At 39.9% G+C, this 21,699-nt stretch overlaps 1 protein-coding gene across 1 annotated transcript in view; it reads right to left on the reverse strand.

Moving 5' to 3' along the window:
• The window catches only part of LOC136877672 (uncharacterized), an 814,069-nt gene that overhangs the window by 410,744 nt on the left and 381,626 nt on the right, over nucleotides 1–21,699 (reverse strand). The window lies entirely within an intron of this gene.

The following is a 21,699-nucleotide window of genomic DNA, read 5'->3' on the forward strand; positions in this document are numbered from 1 at the left end:
TTCTCCCTCGGACTCTGCCGCCTTAACGGCAGTGTCCTGGAGCGTGAGCCTATGGGTTGTTATACAAGTGGGAAGGAGGACCATTACCTCGCCAGACACCGTCACTTTCTATACTCAACAAGGGCATTGTTGAGGTATAGGAAGGTTTTTAACGGATGTACAAGGAAGAGGGAAGGGAGCGGCCATGGCCTTATGTTAGGTACTATCCCGTCATTTGCCTGGAGGAGAGGTGGCAAAGTACGAAAAGTCACTTTGAGGATGGCTGAGGCGGGAATAGAACCCCCTCTACTTCGTTGACCTCCCGAGCCTGAGTAGGCCCTGTTCCACCCATCGTACCACTTTTCAGATTTCGTGGCAGAGCCGGAAATCTAACACGGGCCTCCTGCGGTTGCGGTTAATCACACTGACCACTAGGCGGACTAGTATGTATATACTATACATACTCAAATAATAAATGTTTCTGCCTTCCTTCTTGGATACTCGGCAGGAAAATGGTGGACACTTGAATTTCTTTATACGTCAAATTCTTTGCAGCGCATCATATGATGGATAGCAATTTTAAAAACGAGTTTTGTCATCTTTCAGTCCAAGCACGCACTCAAAATGGAATGAAAATATCGTGAAGGTTCACTATAGTACATAATTTTGTCTCAATTAAATCTAACCGACTGAAAAATATTTTGACATCAGTCTTTGAATGCGAGTTGGAATGTATGAAATTTACAACCTCCGCTATTGCCACACAGGCTTTTTTCTGCAACATTTCTCCCTGTTTCTTCCTTCGACCATAATTTGACAGTATGTCTCACTTCGACCCACCTTCACTATTGCTGTAATGGTACTGGGATCCTGCACAAACAACTGGAGCGGACTACACCGAGGGAAGATATTTTAGACATGTAAAGTCCCTCAACATTTGACGAGGCAATATTTCACGGAATTTTGGAGGTAGGAGGTAATAATTGGCCCACATGATTGGGATGACATGGGGATTTACTGACACTAAAATAAAGTGCACGAAATGACCAACAGATGGCGCTGGACAGCAAGACGTAAGATACAAATGGTCACACATGCTTGACATGACATGGGGTTTTCTTGTCACCAAACAGGCCAATAGATGGTGCTGGACAGCAACATGTCTGTGATGCCGCATGAGACCCGTGCACGGTATAAAAGGAACTGTTGTGAGAGATGGCGTGGTCGGTGGCTGCAGAGTGGGCTTCGGCTGGTCCGACAGCTCTGCACTCCGACCGAAAAACCGAGCAGAGGAAGGGTGGCCGCGGCTCCGCCGAGGCTCTACGCCCACACATTCGGGAGATGGAGAGGGGCTGGTCCCCACCGTCGGCTGTCCTGGTAATTGTTTTCCGTTGTTTTCCATTCACCTGCACCAAGGCGAATGCCGGGACAGTTCCTAGTTTTTTGCGAACAGGCCGAGTCAGAAATTCTCCGCTAAATTGCAGGTATAGACGCACAATGTTTTAAATGTATGACGACAGCCTACAAAGCACTGCGCAATATAGTCATATGTTCACTGAAGCTCGTAAATTACATCAGTAATATTAAATATCCGTAGTATTACCTGCATGAAGCCGCAGTTGCCCTCTTCATCCCACAATTTAAAGATTTCCCTGAACGAAGGCTTGGAGTGATACACCGGGTGGCTAAGTTTCTGCGTTCTCGCCAATTTAATATCAGTTAGGATATCGCTAACAGTATGCTGATGTTATTTCTCGTCACACTGGAACAGAACACAATCTCTAAGGGAATAAGTAGCGAGTCCTCCTATTATGCTCGCAAGCTTGAAGGACAATAGGGCACATCTGCTTCAAGAAACTCCGGTAGATGCTTCATCAGAGCAACAAAACAAGGTTATGGGTACCGAAGTCCTGGTGCATAATCAGTTCCATAAGTGGTGTCGAAGCTCTAAGCAATGATATTTTGCTGTCACAAGTATCACACACCATTCTTTCTTCAATAACACGAACCAAATACCCGCAAACTAGGACTTAGTTTCTGTTTCTCGATTGAATGGGACATAATCATTTGAATATTTAACGTTGTCCTTAATGTCTCATGAAAACGTTTGTTTCGTGACCGTCCGTCACAATTCTGATCACACAGAATGCATCGTCCTCCACAGCTTTAAGGTGTAAAGCTCGGACCCTAGTAAATTCTTCACTAGAAAACAGGCAGCAGCGATAGTACACTCTTCTGACAGATCACTTCCGACAAAGATATTGGTTAATGTGTGGCCAGTCCCCACCCGCATTCACCACACTGTAACATTTATCACTAGTTCTGTCACTGGGCCGATGACCTTAGATGTTAGTCCCCTTTAAACAACAGGTATCATTACTTCTGTCATACTCTAAGAGCCATTTCATCAGTCACAACAGAAACAAACTTCTATATTTGTGGTAGTTATCAATTTCGGTTTAAAGCCTAATCTTTATTAAAAGGAGTATGCCATACTTCCTATATACCTATTTAATGGTCTGCGCTGAGAGAAAGTTTCGAAGTCTTGGATGCTCGTATTCTTCAGGAGACACTAGTCTCTATTTCAAGCATTACCGGATACTCAGTTCTGACCATTTTAGTTTACTCTTCCCAAAATTATTTATCTCATCAATCAATTAAGCGGCCTTCTGATTTATTTCATCAGCGGCTTTTTCAGTAGCAGTGATTTTATCAAATTCAGTAATTTTATCTAGTCTCTGGTGCAAAGTTCCCGGTTCATTTCTCATGTCTGCCATCTTCCTTTGAAGTCTAAATATTTTATATCGAATCTTGTAAATTTTCCTTCTTTGGTTGATGGAACTACTTTCATTAAGGATATCCACTTCGACTTTGAAGTTCACTGACATAGCCCCTTTCCACTGACTAGTCTCCCGGTGTTCATCATTACGGCTACCTGGGGGATGTAGAAGCCTTAATTGAATTACCTTCTTTGATTACAAAGTAAGAGTCGTAGACTCACATGCCCATTTGAAACCATTATTAATATAATACGAAAATACTTATGAATGTTGTCGACGCGGACGATCATATCGCTGCCTGTTGCACAGGTTCAGTTCCGCCTACTGGAACTGTAGATAACTTGGATATTGAGGGGAAAATGTTTGATATAACACCTGAATTTAAAATATTTAATTTTGCGTTCTCCTTAAGGTCAGTATTGTGAAAATGAAGGCTACAGACGGATGCAAAAGTAATCTGAGGGTCTCCATCTGCTACCTTTATTAAGACCTTGCCTAGATATAGCCGACATACAATATTCTCTTAATTCTTTTCTAAGAGGTATTTCATGGAATCGTTTCTCTTCTGCCTTCGAACCACCTTGCTGAGATTTACGAAATGGTACACAACAATTGAATATTTCGGAAAATGTGAAGTCTCAGTTGTTCAAAAGGAATAAATAACTTGTAAAAATGGAAGACAACTTTAAAAGAACTTTTAAAATATCTATAAGCATGAAATGATAACATTCATTTCAAAATGTTGTACAAAATATCACTTGTACAAACGGGAGCGAACAGACACATTTACTCACTGTACGAAACAATGCTACATCAATACCGCAATGCTACAGCGCAGCGATGGATCCAGTCGGCCGTGCATAGAGCAGGCGGTATGACAGAATCGAGAAGGCGGTTCTTAACAGACAAAGCGTACATGTTCTCCGCCATGTCCTGGTCTGTTTCGGTTATTGTTGTATATGGCGTAAAATTTTTTTGAAATGAAAAGTTAAAAATATTAGGCATTTGACAAGTAGGACGTATACTTCGGCATGTGAATATGGCTACAACTTGCTATGTCCCGGGTTATGATAAACAGTCGAAAGAAAAACATTTTTTCCACCCCAAAAGATCCCAACCTATTCTCGAAGTGATCAAAAGCAATTCTACGATAAGATTTGCTTTTCAGTCATAAACGTCGTATCTGTGGTCTGCGTTTTATGGCCGAACTTATCCAAAATTTTGAGAGTTTCATTATTAAAGCTGAAAAAGTGGATATTCCAAGATAGAGACTCAAACTGAATTCCACAGCAGAGGCGTAAATACGAAAGACTCCCTAGGCCTTCTGAAACTAATACCGTCGGGGTAGGAAAAGAACAAGAGTTGACCAAGAGAGATCGGTAGGAATGACGTAGGCGAGGAGCCTGACACAAGTAAGTGGAAGCTATTATAAACTCAGCTAGGTGACCCGTGGTTGACAACCCGTGTTCCCCAGATTAAACCCACTGTGTCCTGATTATTTTAATCACGTCTGTTGGATTCGAATCCCATTGTAGACATCCTTGAATACAATTTTCAATAGTTGACCATTTTTACATCAGACAAATACTGGAACTGGACCTTAATCATGGCTCTAGCAGCTACTGTACTTTCCCACTTCTCAGCTGCCGGAAACCTTCGCTTTAATACACTTCCGGATACCTCGAAAATTCGTTGAGTTCTGCCAAAATCTTGAATTACTGACATTGCACTTTGTGCCTTGAAATTTTCGATCAGTATATCTTAGGCGATTTTCTTTAAAATTCGATTAACATTTATTTACTTTTCCATTACACTCTATTAGTTGGTATTAAGCTTGCTTTGTCTTCTAGGCAACCTCTAAATTAAGGAAGTGTTACTACGTATGCTGTTTAATATGTTAATTCTTACTTTACCTTGAATTCTCTGGGGATGTGAAGAAAAAAATCATTGGCTGGAACTTACCTGGAAAGAAAAAAATGTTGTATTAAAAACTTGAAAATCTGTATTTTAAACGGCATATTGTTGGAAAACATAAATAAACTGTTATATTTTTGTTCTTTTTATTGTTGATGATGATGACGAAGATGTCAATTAGAGTTCAAGCACTAAAAATAAAATGCCTTTTTTTTTTTTTTCATTCTAGAATGAGATTTAGAATTTCTTGATAAAATTGTTGAAGCATTGGTTAAGGAACTAATTCCACGTAGAAGTTTCTTATATGTACTAGATCGTAGTTAAACTGGTGGTGCTGGTTGTACTTCCACAATTGGGCCACCATCCTCTGTTAACAGTAATCAGAAGGGAAAATGGAAGAGATTGGACACTTCAAAGGATGAAAGTCTCGGCTAAAGAAAGAGAAGGGCCGGAAAGGACGTGAAAGTGGAAGACTCCCAATGCCTTCCAAAAATAATACTATCGGGGTAAGAAGAAATGAAATCTAGAAATCAGGCGAAGTATGTGGAAGCAGTAGTGTGCCAACCCACAGTCTCAAGCTGAGAGCCCTTAGCGTACCGTGGATGTGTTCTGCGGTCCCCACTCACCAGGGGAAGAGAAAGCAGCGATATCCACTAGATTTCAGAAACAGCGAGTTAGTATCATTGTGATATAATCGTTTCCTAGAGTGAAGTATGTATAAGAAACCACTCAACAAAAATCCCTGTCAGAATTAGACATTCCTATGTAATATTTTTCTCCCCAAAAATAGTTTTAAATAAAAATGAGATCATATATCACATTCAAATTTGAAAGGTAGTAGTATTACCTACCTTGAATTGATAGTATATTACTCACCACGTGAAGATACCATACCTACCCTAAACTACGAGATCTTAATAACAGCTGCTTGCGTAAATCCTGATGTGATAAACCAAAAGAACAAACATGCAATATATTTAATATAACGTTCTGTCTTTCAACATTCGCATTTATCCAAATAATTCACCCAATCCTTATGGATTACATTCACAAGTACAATTTGTAACATTCGCTTAGCTCGCCTCAGTTGATCAGCTGATTAGCTTGGTGCGCTTTGTACAGTACGGCCTGTATATTACGAGGGCAGTGGTACAAAAGGCCACATATTAGTGATGGGTAGCTCGTGAATGAGTCGTTCATAATGAACGCTTTACTCTTATGAAGTGTGAACTGACCACTCAATTTCAATAAACTGGTAGTTAAAACACTTCACAGTTCTCACACTTCACATCATTCACAGTTCAAAAACTTCATATCATTCACAACTCATTCGATTTGTCTGTCGCTCGCTCACTGTCTCTCTCTTCTCTAGCTACGTCATTCATTTCCTCCTTAAATACTCCCAGTCCCATACTACCTGTCAATTGTGTTATTACACCATTAAAGATATATAGCCTACAAAGATACTGACAATCCGACGGAGTGAGCACAGCAGACATGCAAATAAAATGCTTGCCTTGAGAATCTGGAAGTAAAAAGTGCGCTGAATCCACAGCCGAAAAAGTATCTTCCTTGCAGTAGTGTTCATCTCATACACAACATTTAATTAATTAAACAAAACTGCACTTGGGGAATAGACTAATTAAATAATAAATCAAAATGAACGGACTTTACATCATTTTTAAAGACCTGAAGCTGGAATCGTCTCTCCTAGAGTGCTTTAAGTACGACGATTTAGCTCTTCCACTAGCTTCTCGGCCATCTGTTTCACATCACCACGATTTTCAGAGTTATTGGAAAATCTGCAACACTATCTTTTCAATGACCGAATGAGGAGTATAACTTTTGACGCAGTGACCAGTCTTTCATTGCTCATTTTCTCAGTACAATCTGTGAAAACTTTCAACACTTCGCAGGCTTGTGTCATGCTTGCAATGTCGTCTGCAGAAGCGGTTATATTGACAATGGATGGGTGGACTTCAATAAAAATGAGAGCTACTTGTTAGTGACAGCACACTATATGAAAGGTGGTGATTATTGTTTTAAGAGGAAGTACAACTAGGTAACCATCCTCTATTAAAACTAATCAGAGAGAAAAAACTGAAGGGATCCGACACTTCGAAAAATGAAGGTATCGGCCAAAGGAAGACAAAGGCCACGAAGGGCATGAAATGAAGGACTCCCTAGGCCTCGAGTGCTCTAATAACGTCGGGGTCGGAAAAGAACACGAGTTGACCAAGCAAGGTCGGATAGGGTAGATGAAAGTGAGGAGCCTGGCACAAGTAAGTGAAAGCAATGCCAGGACTCAGCTAAGGGCCCCGTAGTCGCCAACCCACACTACAAAATTCAGAGCCCCCGGGGCCCCTTCTAGTCGCCTCTTACGACAGGCAGGGGGATACCGTGGGTGTTATTCTACCGCCCCCGCTCACAGGAGGATAACTATATGAAAGATTCATCAAGGTAGATAAATAGATGTTTGTGGCAGTGGTAGTCATATTCATTCTATTTCGGATTGAATTTTATGAGGAAAAAATGTTATGATATGATGAATAACGTTGGTAACCCTGGTGTTTTCTGCCAGAGTACAGCTAAAACAGGTATCACGTGGCAGATAAAGACACTGTCGAGTGCATCATGCGAATAAGATGACCCCAGATTAAATGTATTTCCTTCGTTATATCTTTATATCTTTATCTTTTCCCTGCCCCTATCAAGCAACATCTAGAAGCTGTAAGCAAGCAAGCTATGGTCCATAATTACATAGCTCTGCCATCTGTTGGTAATATTATTAAGTATTATGAATCTTTATTGTGTGAGTGAGATAATGTGAACGAAGTCGCTGCTGAACGACATACTCAGCAGCTTCATCAGGCTTGATTACTTCGTGAACTACTTCATGAACGAACTACTTCATTTGAACGGTTCACAGTAAAGAGTGTGAATGAGTGAAGTAGTTCATAGGAATGAACTGGTTCGACCCATCGCTACCACATATGCTTGACAGGACATGGGTTATTATTGACACCAACAAGGGATGCACACACAGGCCAAATGATGCCGATGCGATCCGTATTTGGTACAGAAGAAGCTGACGTGAGGTAGGACATCAGATACACCTGCAATCGCAGCATGTCATGCTTGGCCTCTCACGTCCCCCGACTTCAATCCGCGTGATTATTCATTGTGGGGTTACCTGAAGTTGCAATTCTACCGGGATCGTCCGACCTCACTAAGGATGTTAAAAGAGAACATCCGACGGCAATTTCTCACCACACCTACGGATATGATGTACAGTCGTGTACACAACATTGTCTCTCGACTACGGGTATTGTTGGAGGATGACGGCCGGCATGTTGAGCATGTGTTATAAAGTACATCGTCTTTGCTAAACCTCAATTGTTATTCTAATAATTTCTTGTGTAACGAACGCCGTCTGTTGGTTATTTTGTGTACTTTATTTTGCAGTCAATAAAACCCCACGTCATGCCAGTCGTGTGTGTCAGTTATTACGTCTCTACCTCCGATATTTCGTGAAGTATTGCTTCATCAAATATTAACGGACTTTTGGGTCGTCCAGTATAACAGTAAAACATGTGAAACCACGTTGTGACACTCGGCCACGTCGAGTTTCTTGCCTTACCTCTCTTATGCTCAGTCTAGAATATTTTAGTCTTGCTCAATTTATTTTGATTTGTTATTTCTTCTGGTTTCCTTTTATCGCAGGCTCGAACTTAATTAGGATAAGCAGACATATTGGATTCCCAATACAAAAATCTATAGGGAAGTATAGCTCAGGCATAATTATCTCAGAAATTTTAGAAATTACGAATTATTTCAGCCAATAACGGCCTGCAAAGTAACGTGTTGGTGCCAAGCATTGAAATTACCCAATTTTCGACTGGTCATGGCAAATTTGGTTATTTTCATCGATTCGGAATCAATCGTACTGATGGCTACGTGTGTTTTTGCGGATCCTCACAAACGGTGGATCACCTACTGTTTGAATGTGCTTCATTTGAAAGAAGAAGGCTTGACTTGAACTCTCATTTGAGTTATTGCAACATTGCATTTTCAAAACCCCTGTATTTTTTGTTTAAGAAGCCGTCGATTAGATACATGTATTCATTTTCATTGTAAAACTGAATATGTATTTTAACTATAACCCTAGTATACTATATAAAATAGGGTTCCAAACTGCTTTGGATATTCAATAATAATAATAATAATAATAATAATAATATTTCAGTCAATACAGGATGACATGCTCAAGGGTTTTGCTGCTGGCTTTCTCTTCCAAAGGCCGGGCTTCGTGTAACGATTGATTCTGTGAAGAATTTTCAACTCAAACAGAGGTTTTGGGATATATAATAGACCACACAGTTCGTTTCGAAACCTCTACACCAGGCGAGTTGGCCGTGTGGTTAGGGGCGAGAAGCTGCGAGCTTGCATCCGGGAGATAGTGGGTTCGAACCCCACTGTCCGCAGCCCCGGAGATGGTTTTCCGTGGTTTTCCATTTTAACACCAGGCAAATGCTGGGGCTGTACCTTAATTAAGGACACGGCCGCTTCCTTCCCATTCCTGTACCTTTCCTATCCCGTCGTCGCTATAAGACCTATCTGTGTCGGTGCGACGTAAAGCAAATATTAAAAACTCTACAGACCAGCCAGAAAACGTTGATAGGGAAAGGAAGCTTCTCTATGAACCGATCATAATTTATTATAAAATTAAATTTGGATTCAAGGACATTAAAAGTAATAGGATTAATGATAGGAGCTCAAGGGACTATTCCTCGATTCATCGTTAATTTTTGGAAGCACTTTAAATTAGAGGTTCCGGAACTACAAACTATTCCTTTGTTAGCTTTACAAGGTTACATTTCATTACTGAGAAACCATTGCTACGTGTTTATATTTTTTAGACATTATGAGAATAATGTATTCAGCAAAATTATTTTAAACCAAAATTATAATTTCATTTGTTTTGTTATGCTTGGTCCATTGCGGCAACCTTCAACTGAAGGAAGATTTGTAATTAAATAAAAACACGTGATGCCAGGAAAGGAATGCAGCGTTAAACCTCGGTCAGGACCCGGAGGGCTCTAGCAACCTCAGAAATAACTGAAATAAGCAGAAGGAAGATTTTACCTTCTGCATGTTGACACAACACACGACCTACCACCTCAGTGGTGGATACATCCGTCAACATAGGGTTAGCGTCAGGAAAGCCATCCCGCTATAAAACTGGGTCAAGTCGCCATGTGCAGAACACTTCACACCCGCGACCCCACCAGGATATTATAAATGCGCTGGAAGAAGATTCAGACTTTTCGGATAATTTGACATTGTTTCACAATTATTCACGAAAGTAATCAAATTTTGTTAGAAATTTAATACAGGTGTCCATAGATCTGGCGTACATGAGATGAATGATTCTTCTTGGTGCGTTTTATCCGCTATTTTCCCGAGATATATTGCTATAACCGCGTGCCCTGAGCTCCGATTTCGCAGCAAAATGGTAGATATATGCACCGACTTTGAATGCTATTAGGGTGGCCTCTATGGGTTTTTCTCTTTTCAGTTAAAGGTATTGAAATCATCGAAGTACGTCTGATGTACACGTATTAGTGACACGCACATTTTTCCCGAGAGACCCAGAAGTGAAGGTTTTTTTTACAGGACGTAACATTTAACGTATGGATCACTTTTGTCTTCGCAATGGCGATTTCCATACTCACTTCTAGCATTGTACTTTATTCATGTTTACAGATGAATATGAATTGTTTATACATCCATTTCGAACATCAATAAAAGTCTTATTGTAGCTTCAATACTGAACACATCACATACTACTTTAATATTCATATATCATTTTACCGTTACTTCGTATTCAAAGTCCGACTTTCCCATTAAAAGCTGAGTGCTTCAAGCTAATACGTAAGTAACACAGGCACTTAAAAGTTTAAAATAAAAACGTAGCTAAAACATGCGAGCACTTCAGGCCTTTTCAACCGTGAAATTATCAACTGACCAGCCTACTACCGCATCGAGGTGAAACGCTGGTAATTTCACGACTGAAATAACCTAAATAGCTTGAATTTTCTTTTAATATTTGCAATAAGATAGAGTTTCGTTATAGGAACTGTGTTTTTGATATAAACATACAGGCAATGTGTAGCGAATTAAGGAATATTGATAGTCTACATCCATTTATCATTATTTTTTCCATTACTATCGAACGGTGAATATTTCATCCTACAACTTAAGTAACATAAGCATTTACAAGTTTAAAAGCTAGACATAGGTATAAAGTGCAAATAATCGACGAAGAGCACCACCCTATCTTGTTCTTTTCTTCTTCTGCTGCTGGCCGGATGAGTCACTTAGGACAATGTGGATTCAGCACTTGCTGATTTTTCCTCCTCGCCCAACAGTTTTTCATTTTCATCGATTTTTGTAATTCATGATCCTCCCACCAAGTACGTCCTGTTGGTTTCTTCCTCAAATACCCTTGTGTGAACAATTGTTCCGAGTATATTCCTATCCTTCAGATTTGTTGATCTTTTTCAGTGATATCTTTCTCTACTTTCTTATACGATTTTGAACTCGTACGTTCCATTTTAAAAAAAGTATGTATTCGATAAGTAATTCTGCTGTTATTCATTCTTTCCAAATGGCTTAAAAACTGAATTTGTTGGAGTCTAATTTACAGGATGTTAGGATATTTTGAAATATATTTCCGAGCTGGGTTTGGTGTAATGTATTCCATTCAGAGTTCTGGGCCCTAAATGTTTTGTGATTTTTCTTTCTTTAATCTCTAATTGTTCCTTTATATTTTAATGATGGAATTTGAGTGTTTCTCAAGCACAAAGAGCTTCAGGTTTGATCACTCTTGAGTAATGACGAATGCTCCAGAACAAGCATATTTTGTTATACTCATTCTTTATGTTGAATAGCAATTTCCGCTTTCTGAATTATTGAAGCTACTGATTTATTTTCATTGCCATTTCCAGTGACTTATCTATGTATTAGTATTCCTACTTTCCAATGAAACTTTGAATGGTTCTAAATAACATAAGCACGTACAAGTTTTCTTTATTTATTTTTCTTATAATTCGGTTTACATCGCACAGACACAGACAGGTCTTACAGCAACGTTGGAGCAGGATGGGATAGTGAGAAGCTGCCGGTAACAACAGCCAGCTGTAATGTGACAAACTAAATTTTGTTTCCACATAATGAAGTTCCAGGAGCTACCAACGCTTCAGTGTTTAAAGACCACATGACCCTAATTTGGTATGAAGTGGCTCGAATTTCCTATTTCATATTTCATATTTTGATTTGACCTCATATAGTTAACTCTAGTTGTAGCCTTAATTAACGTACAGCCCCGGCATTTACCTGGTGTGAAAACGGGAAACCGTGGTAAACCATCTTCAAGTCCGCCGGCAGAGGCGTTCGAACCCACTATCTCCCGAAGTTGGTCTGATAGCTATATTACCCAGGCATCGTAGCCACGTGTTCGGCCATAAATTTTAAAATATAAACATACGCATATGCTTCGTTAGTCCTATGGGCTATGTGCAGCGAATCAATAAAGATTGCTTGTCTGAGGAAATGTTTTATTCCATACCATCAGAGAGACTAATAAAAGGAGGTAATCTTCAGAAAGGTGACTGGATGAATTGATACTACCGAAAATGGGATGCGATAAACTACTATAGTGTTCTCTAACATTGAGAGATTAGACAAATGAGGTAATCCACCTAATCAATACAATATAAAATGAATACCTCGATTTAATGTAATCCTGGTACTATTTTCGGCCTATTGATTTTAGGTCGTCATCAGCCAAAGATCAGGAAACACTTATAAATCTAATTAGCCATACGTACTTAAAAATAGATAGCATAATACATGACAATAATTCTGACCCAATAATCAATAACCACTAAAATAAATCAACGTTTTGAGGATATAACACAACACTAGGAAAATTCTTATGATCTTTTGGTGTACTTCAATAAATTTAAATCACTGTCTTGAAGATATAAAAATAATTTAATAAAATCTTGCATAAAATTACAGGCATACGGTGAAAAATTGAGCTAGAATAGATTGATTTTAAAATAGGCCGAATGTAGTACCAAGATTAAAATAAATTGAAGTACTAATTTTATAATGTATTCATTAGAAGGATTACCTTATTTCTCTACAATATATTGTTATAAATACGAAACATGAAAATTATAAACTTTGAAGACAATGGAAACACCTAGAGTTAACTATACGAGGTCATATAGAAATATGAAATAGGATATTGGAGCCAGTTCAGACTAAATTAGGGGCCATATGATTTTGAAAGACTCACAGGTTGATATCTCCTGGAGATTAACTAGGTGGGAGGCTGGGTGGTAACAAAATCTAGTTTAAGTCGCATTATAGTTAAGTGGCTTTACCGGCGGCTTCTCACTACAGACAATGAGGTTGAATCTCCAACAATTCTTGTGGTATTTTTGAAATGAAGGATTACGGCTCCTTAGTTCTGATACCACGTAAGACTGGAGGTCCGGCCGCTATGGTTAAGATATTACATCGTCGCTAGTCGGGCAAAAGGTTATATCTCAGAATGCTCTTCCTATCCATTATATTCCTAAAGACTTGTCACACCTCCCAGCCACATATGGATACGCAGTCCATCAGAATAATTTTCGGTGTGTTCAATTTCGTATGCTAATGTGTAAAGGAAAGTGAATATAAAGTACAGCAAGTGAAGCAAACGTAAGTTCCTAGAGTGCAGTACGGCAGGATTCATTTTCCTTTACACGTTCGCATAGGAAAATGAACACAACGAATATTGTTCTGGCGGAGTAAATGTCCAATTGTGGCTGGGAGACGTGACCGGTCTTAAGGAAAATAATGGATGGGATGAGCATTCGGAGAATTAACCTTTTGCCCAAACAGCGACGAAATATCCCTCCGCCTAGTGAGTTGGCTGCCCCGACCGGACCATGTAGCTGTTAGCTCGCAAACGGGAGATGCCGGGCTCGAAGCCCATTACTGGCAGGCCAGAAGATGGTTTCTCTGGTTTCTCATTTTCACACCGGCAGACGTAACAGCCATACCTTAATGAAGGCCACGATTGGTTCGGTGCAAGACCTAGCTTTGTCATATCCCGTCGCCGCCTAGTCTACGTAGATGTGGCGGTATAAACTTTTAGCAAAACGAAAACTACTAGTTTGTTCTCTTCTTGCTGCTGTTAAGTTTCACTCCTCTTCCAAATAAATTAAACGAACTGCAACTTAAAACATCACAGAGAAACTTAGACGAGAAAGCGTGGGGAAGAGTGCTGTGAAATTTCCTCCTCCTCCTCTGTGATTTTTACCATGTTTCGTTTTTAATATAGGGATGTGCCATAAATTTTCTTGTATGCATGAAAGGCAGCAATAAATCCATCAGAACAAGATTAAATTTTTTATATGACATCATTATATGAGCGAGAAAGGAAGATGTTCGGTCACGTTGCGAACGTAGGAATGTGCTGTGAGGGTGGAGCTGGCGTGAGTCATGAGCTACTCGCGACATCACAGTTCAACGCGTTATAGCGCACAGGAATGGAAGAAATGTGGGCTTACTTAATTCAATACTCCAAGAATGATCTGTTTCTAAAAGAACTCCTGCGAGTCAAAATTTCGAAACATCGGCGTATCCTAAAACCCTAGTAGGACATAAAACAAACAACTTCCTCAATACAAAGCAGAGGCAGGACAGGTTTTACTCCGCGTACTCCGCTTTTCCCTGTCATCTTTCATTCCAGCAACATTCTCCATTAATATTTCATTTCATCTGTCAGGTCATTTATCACTGTCTCAGAGGAGTGCGATAGGCTTCGGCATCCGGCAAAGTTCCTATCCTCGCCGCTAGATGGGGCTTCATTCATTCCATTCCTGATCTGGTCAGAGGACTGGAAACAGGCTGTGGATTTCCAATGTCCTAAATCTCCCAAATCAGCAAAATTTCCACCAGTACCCTTTCCTCCTGTACACTGAAAAGCACATAATCATGGGCATATCTTTGAGCTGAGAAGACAAGAGAGCGACTACAGATTGTTTGGCTGTTTCCTCTCTTAGTAGCATCTTACTGAAGCAGTGTATTGTAAGAAAAAGCCCTTAGTAACATGACAGATCAGACTGAATTACATTAGCTTAGGTAATATTGAGTAATAAGTATTTGAAATTGTACTTTGTATCAAAAAGAATGTTGTATAATACGGGTAATATATCGTGTAGTATACAATAAATTAAAATGTCCCGAGTATTAACCCATACAACGCCGGTCAAAAGCATAGGAACACATTAATAAATCACGAATTGTCATCTAGAACCTAAAATCGTGCCACTAGACCTGTGTATTTTTCTTTCTGAGCTCTCACATCTAATAGGATATGTGTCGCCTGATTTCTTTTAGTTAGTGTAAGTACTGTACAAGTTAAGAATTTTTAACTCTTGGAATATCACACCAAAAATTAAAAACAAGGTAATATAATGTTCCTTATACTGTAATAGGTTGCAAGTATCACCACCAACAATTTTTTTTTGTAGACTTAGCAATATGTGGGGGGGGAAGCATTTTAGTATAAATATATTCCGAAAATATGCCGCACCGTTTTTTGCGTGTTTTACTATTTTCGAAGCAGTGCCAAGATGGTTGACTTTGTCTTTGTCATGAATGGCCTAAGGTCCTGGGACGAGCGATCGGCGTCAGACTTATCTGTCCTGATAGTTTCATTTTTATTCTGCAGGTGGCATCCAAGAGCACAATCCTGATGCTGATAACTCATACTGAGACCTATGACAAGAACAAGGAAAATTTGACCATCTTCGCGCTGGTTTGAAAAAAAATTAAAGCACAAAAATCGGTGCCGCATTTTTTCGGAATTTTTATATTTATACTAAAACTACCCCCACCTATTGCTAATTCTACAAAAAATCTCGCTGGTGATACTTGCAACCTAACGTTACATTATATTAACAAAATGTTTGACTTTTTGGTGTGACCTAAGAGTTAAAAATGAATAACTTCTACAGTACCTGCACTAATTAAAATAAATCAGGTGACATATATCCCATTAGATGTGAGAGCTCAGAAAGAAAATTACAGAGGTCTAGTGGCACGATTTTAGGTTCTATTCCATTTGCAATTACTTTCATATCCTTATAATGTAACGTACAGGGCTTCAATTGTGATGTGATGAAGTGAAAATAACCATCTGGCCAGTTACAAAATAATTCTTCTTCGTTTTGCCTCATGACTGAGGCGTCATGACTATCATAATAATAGCCGCCCCAAAAATGGGGCGTTGGGCATGGATGTTTACAGGTAAACTACACAACATTCTTTTTTTAGATTTGGAGTTTATTAAGTGCACACATTCATATAACAAGCCTACACCAGAAACACAGGAAAGATAATGTTCCCTGTTAGAAGGATTGTTACATTATTTAAATTTCATACCGATTATATCGACGCTGCCCGATCTAGAATAACGGCCGAGTGGATTCGTCATGCTGACCACACGACACGTCGTAATCTGTAGGCCTTCGGGCTGAGCAGCGGTCGCCTGGTAGGCAAAGGCTCCTCAGGGCTGTAGTGCCATGGGGTTAGGTTATATCGACGCTGCACCGGCAGAACATCGTATCCTACAATACCACGTATCTGGCAGTGCCATTCGAATCCGTATGAAATGTGGTATGGCTTTTAGTGCCGGGATATTCCTGGACGGGTTCGGCTCGCCAGGTGCAGATCTTTCCATTTGACTCCCGTAGGCGACCTGCGCGTCGTGATGAGGATGAAATGATGATGAAGACAACACATACAACCAGCCCCCGTGCCGTAGGAATTAACAAATTAAGCTTAAAATCACCAACCCGGCCGGGAATTGAACCCGGGACCCTCTGAACCGAAGGCCAGTACGCTGACCGTTCAGCCAACGAGTCGGACTTCCTATCCGTTATTCACCTTAAGACTGGTCACGCCTCCAAGCCACATATGGATATGCAGTCCATCAGAACGATTTTCCTTGTGTTTATTTTCGTATGCCAATGATAAAGGAAATCCCGCCTTACTGTACGGCGCTGTAGGAAGGTATAATTATGTAAATGACGTATCTATGCACTCCTACTGTATAATGAATTTCAGGTTCATTTTCGTTTATCCCTCAACATAGGAATGAAATATCATCTGATGGAAAAATCTCATTTTCGGTTTCTGGACCATTTTTGACTGAAAAACTCAGTAGGCGCAGGGACGATATTGTGTTGAAATGTATGGCTATGAAAACATTTATTAAATTTGTGTCGTTCTCCACATCGAAACTGGGTCGATTTTGATATTATTATATGCTCGGGAGTTATTTTTTCATCAGCATTACAATACTAATTTTTCAAAGTGTTTCTCTGTTACTACTATTAACATGTTACCTAACAGATAATTATTATTTACTCTAATAGTTTTAAAATGCACAAATATATGAACGGAGCGTGTGAGATAAAATAAGGCTTATTTATCACACTCCGAAGTTATACTTAACAATGGTAACTATGACAACAGTAGAGTACACGGCTATTCATAACACTGCGTATGTGACGCTTTTGAGGAAGTAGGTCCTACGAAAGGAAAATGTATTATACGTGAAAATGTGCATGCTAAAGGGAACAACTTATAGTTATATTTGGCAACTAACGAGTAATGAGGACGAACGAACATACGGTGCTGACTGTTAAAGCAAACCACAGTTATTTGCCAATAACCGATATGTGGTTTGGGTCGGCGAGGGATTTAGCAAGACCAGAGCATTATTGTGGGTTCAGTCAGTGGCCGCAATAACACATTCTAGTGACAGAGAAGTCACATGGGTCATAGGGCCCCCGGAAAGCAAGAGCTCTCTTTGCGCAACCTGCCACACCGCAGAGCGCCTGTCGTGTGCTGATACCATCCTGCGCTACATATTTGTCTTGGGTTTCTTCGCATATGAAAAACTGGGCATTCCGTAAAACGCGTCAATGGTGCGGAAGCTTCGCAGAATAGTAAGAGCGTATTTGCATGAAATAAAGTAATTTTATGAATGGCAATGAATTCAACATTTAATTTATTCCGGTATGGACAACGAAAAAACATTAATATTGCATCTGGTGTTTATAACGAGGTTTCTAATTCGTTTGAAGAAATGAATTTGTCTACAAAGAAATAGAAAAGAAGAATAGGTGTCACTTAAAAATGGCGAGAAAATAATCAAAAGTTATAACCCTTAACTAAAATCAATTAGACTTGTGAAGCGCAGGAATGTATTCAAGAAGATCTTACACTGGGCCGAGTTGCAGGACGGTTGAGGTGCTGGCCTCTGAGCCTAACTTGGCAGGTATGATCCTGACTCAGTCCGGTGGTACTTGAAGGTGCTCAAATACATCAGCATCTTGTCTGCCGATTTACTGTTTCGTAAAAGACCTCCTGCGTACTCGGTGTCTCCGAATACTGTAAAAGTAGTTGGTGGAATGTAAACCCCATAAAATTATTATTATTATTATTATTATTATTATTATTATTATTATTATTATTATTATTATTATTACGGGGATACTCATGCAGCAGTAAGAGGTTAAAAAAAGGTGCCGGGGTGAATGGGTCTATCTACAATATCAAGAATTGAATAAAAATGTAAAAGGTTATATTTTCCTTTTAGAACTTCAAATTTAACAATTTTTCACTGAGTGAAAACAAACACATATCAGGTAGAAAAGCAATTTTGGAACAAGATCAGGAAAATCCAAAATTCTAAATTTAACAATTTTGGGCTTCAAGCCCCTAGTTTACAATGTCAGAGATACCGGATCCAGTTTACAAAACCTTTGATTCAAACTAAGGAATAATTTATCCAAGAGCAGAATCCTCCTTAATTCAAGAGCATTTGCCTCCCAGAGGCACTCTTCACAATTACCAACTTTGAAAAGAACAACCTGGCTCTCCATTTCTTACAGCCTATCGTGATATCGGAAGAGCAGTCAAGAGACATAACTGGTAACCCGTTTCATTTCTTATTTATTGTTGTTACCAAAAAATCCAAAAACCTAAGGTATAACACTTATGACACAATGATATTAAATAAAGATATAAAACATAGCACAGTCCAAAGAATGATCTCGAGTAGTGTCTATCAATTCCCAACATTCTTCCCACCCTGGTCAACCTCTAGGGGAATGACCAGCTGAATTGGTCGGGCTATTTTGTGTCATTGTGGGGTTCGAAGAACCACAGACCTAATCTTCTGGTCCCTTCCTTCTAGTAACCTCTCTATTCTTGCTCTTTTCCATAATTGGCGTAGTCGTCCATCTTCTTGAATCAACGCCAGATCTCCGGATCGGAACTCAATGGATCTCCCAGCCACACCACGAGCTTCATGAAAGCTCTTGAGTTCTAAGAGGTACTCCTTGGTCCATCTTCTCCAGATAAAAGTTGCACAAATTCAGTAAATACCTACTGTACATTAACGCCGCTATTCTGAAATAGTTAACAATTGTTAAATCAGAAATTATTTCTATTCGAACTGAATACATGACATATATAGTCGCGCCAAACTTCAAATCAATTTGTATACTTCAGTTTTAGCATGATTGGGTGAGTACAAAAGAAGACCAGCTCTTTCTAAACTAAGTATTTAGCGGCATTTCTGCAAGTGACATATTATTAGAGTAAAACAGTAAAACGTGAGTGAAACGGATTTACAAGGGACCAGAAAAAATATTTCGCTTTCATGCAAGATTAGCCAATAGTTTAAGCTCACAGAGTTCCTATTTCAATCCATGTATCGAAAAAATTGAATTTTGACAGTTTTCTTTGTAGGGAACAAGTACTACACTGTATGTAAGTGCTGTACTACTGTATAAGTTCCACTGTATTTTAATATCTTTCTCCAACTTCTTCCTTTCTCTTAATATATCGTAGACCTGTGTATTTCCGCGTCGAAATAACACTTGGAAGAGTGTCTACTTCCGATTTTCATTTGCTTCTACTAGCTAAACTTCTTCATCGAATGATAGCGTTTCATATTTCTTCCCTGTCACATACATTAGCAACTGAAGAATAACAAGCACAGCCCAACAACATCGCGTTATAGAGCAAGCATGCACACACTGTTAGAAAAATCCACAGTTCTAGCGCTCAGGCCAGCAACTGAACGTTGTAAACATCCTAGAGATATGAGCTACGAAATTTTGATAAATAAAATATAATAAAGTATGAGAATATCTTCTTTATTTATACCTAAAAGTTACAATCCTTTTCTTAATCATCGTTATCCGGTCGATTAGATCAGCAGTTTTTCTAAAACTACGAGCCCTAACGGGAGTCAATGCATTGTTTCACGAGCGCTAGTGTGAGTCAGTGCAGAGTTTTCTTAAGCCCTTATAACTACATTCGGTGTGGAAATGTTGAAAGAACCAAGAAACTCCTGAGGGTATAGAACCAAGGAACATATTACAGAAGACTTATGTAAATAAGTTAATTTGGCTGCGATTTGAATTAAAAAGGAAACGTGTAAAGACACAAACCATTTTAGGCAGCTTTTCTGGTAATGCACGAAGGTCGGAAGATATTTTCGAACCTTGTTTTTGTAGTTTGACAGGGCTGTCCAGGACTCACAATCTGAAACCTTTCCGGGCCCTTTAACCATTCAACTTTTTGCACAATAGAGGAAATTGCTTAATTTTACGTTCTCGTAGGGTGGGGACCACTACCTTGCCTGCGAAGAAGTTTCTTCAACATTAAAACAGGGCAACTGTGCTGAACGTGCACTGCTATGCTTAGTATAGATACGGGTTCTGCTTTTAGAAACTCTGGTATTACACTGCCTGGGGGGAGGGCGGATGATAACCGTTCATGATATGGGCAGGTGGTGGCAAGTTCAGCAAGAAAAACCCGATTACATTGTTCTAAGCCCCTAAATTAATTACAGTACAACAACAACAACAACAACATAAATATATTTCATGATAGATATTCTTGCTTGCCGTTCCTATTTTACGTATTGCACGTAACATTATATCAACAGGAGTTCCGCCTTATTCAGAGATTACTCGCTCGAGGGACTGGAAATACCAGCGTCCGTTTCCGCGCTGGATATGTTCCGTTTTATGCCACATAAATTGCCATATAGCTTCTTGTAACCACAGAAAAATGTATGTTTAAATATAGGTTTCCGGTTTGTTGAGGGTCCTCTTTATACAGGTTTCATTGTATTCCTAAATATGGCTAATCAGGAAATTTCACTCAGCGGTTTTGATGTGATGTTTCGAAAGGTAGATAGATAGACAGATGTAATTTCATGTTTATACTTATGTACACTGACTGACAGAGCAAATGCAACACCAAGAAGGAGTGGTCAGAACTTTATGCCAATTGCAGGGTAGACTGACGTCACTGAGGTATGCTCATGATCTGAAATGCGCCGCTGTGCTGCGCACGTAGCGAACGATAAATGGGACACGGCGTTGGCGAATGGCCCACTTCGTACCGTAATTTCTCAGCCGACAGTCATTGTAGAACGTGTTGTCGTGTGCCACAGGACACGTGTATAGCTAAGAATGCCAGGCCGCCGTCAACGGAGGCATTTCCAGCAGACAGACGACTTTACGAGGGGTATGGTGATCGGGCTGAGAAGGGCAGGTTGGTCGCTTCGTCAAATCGCAGCCGATACCCATAGGGATGTGTCCACGGTGCAGCGCCTGTGGCGAAGATGGTTGGCGCAGGGACATGTGGCACGTGCGAGGGGTCCAGGCGCAGCGCGAGTGACGTCAGCACGCGAGGATCGGCGCATCCACCGCCAAGCGGTGGCAGCCCCGCACGCCACGTCAACCGCCATTCTTCAGTATGTGCAAGACACCCTGGCTGTTCCAATATCGACCAGAACAATTTCCCGTCGATTGGTTGAAGGAGGCCTGCACTCCCGGCGTCCGCTCAGAAGACTACCATTGACTCC

Source organism: Anabrus simplex, chromosome 7, assembly GCF_040414725.1.
Source record: "Anabrus simplex isolate iqAnaSimp1 chromosome 7, ASM4041472v1, whole genome shotgun sequence".
Lineage (NCBI taxonomy): Eukaryota > Metazoa > Arthropoda > Insecta > Orthoptera > Tettigoniidae > Anabrus > Anabrus simplex.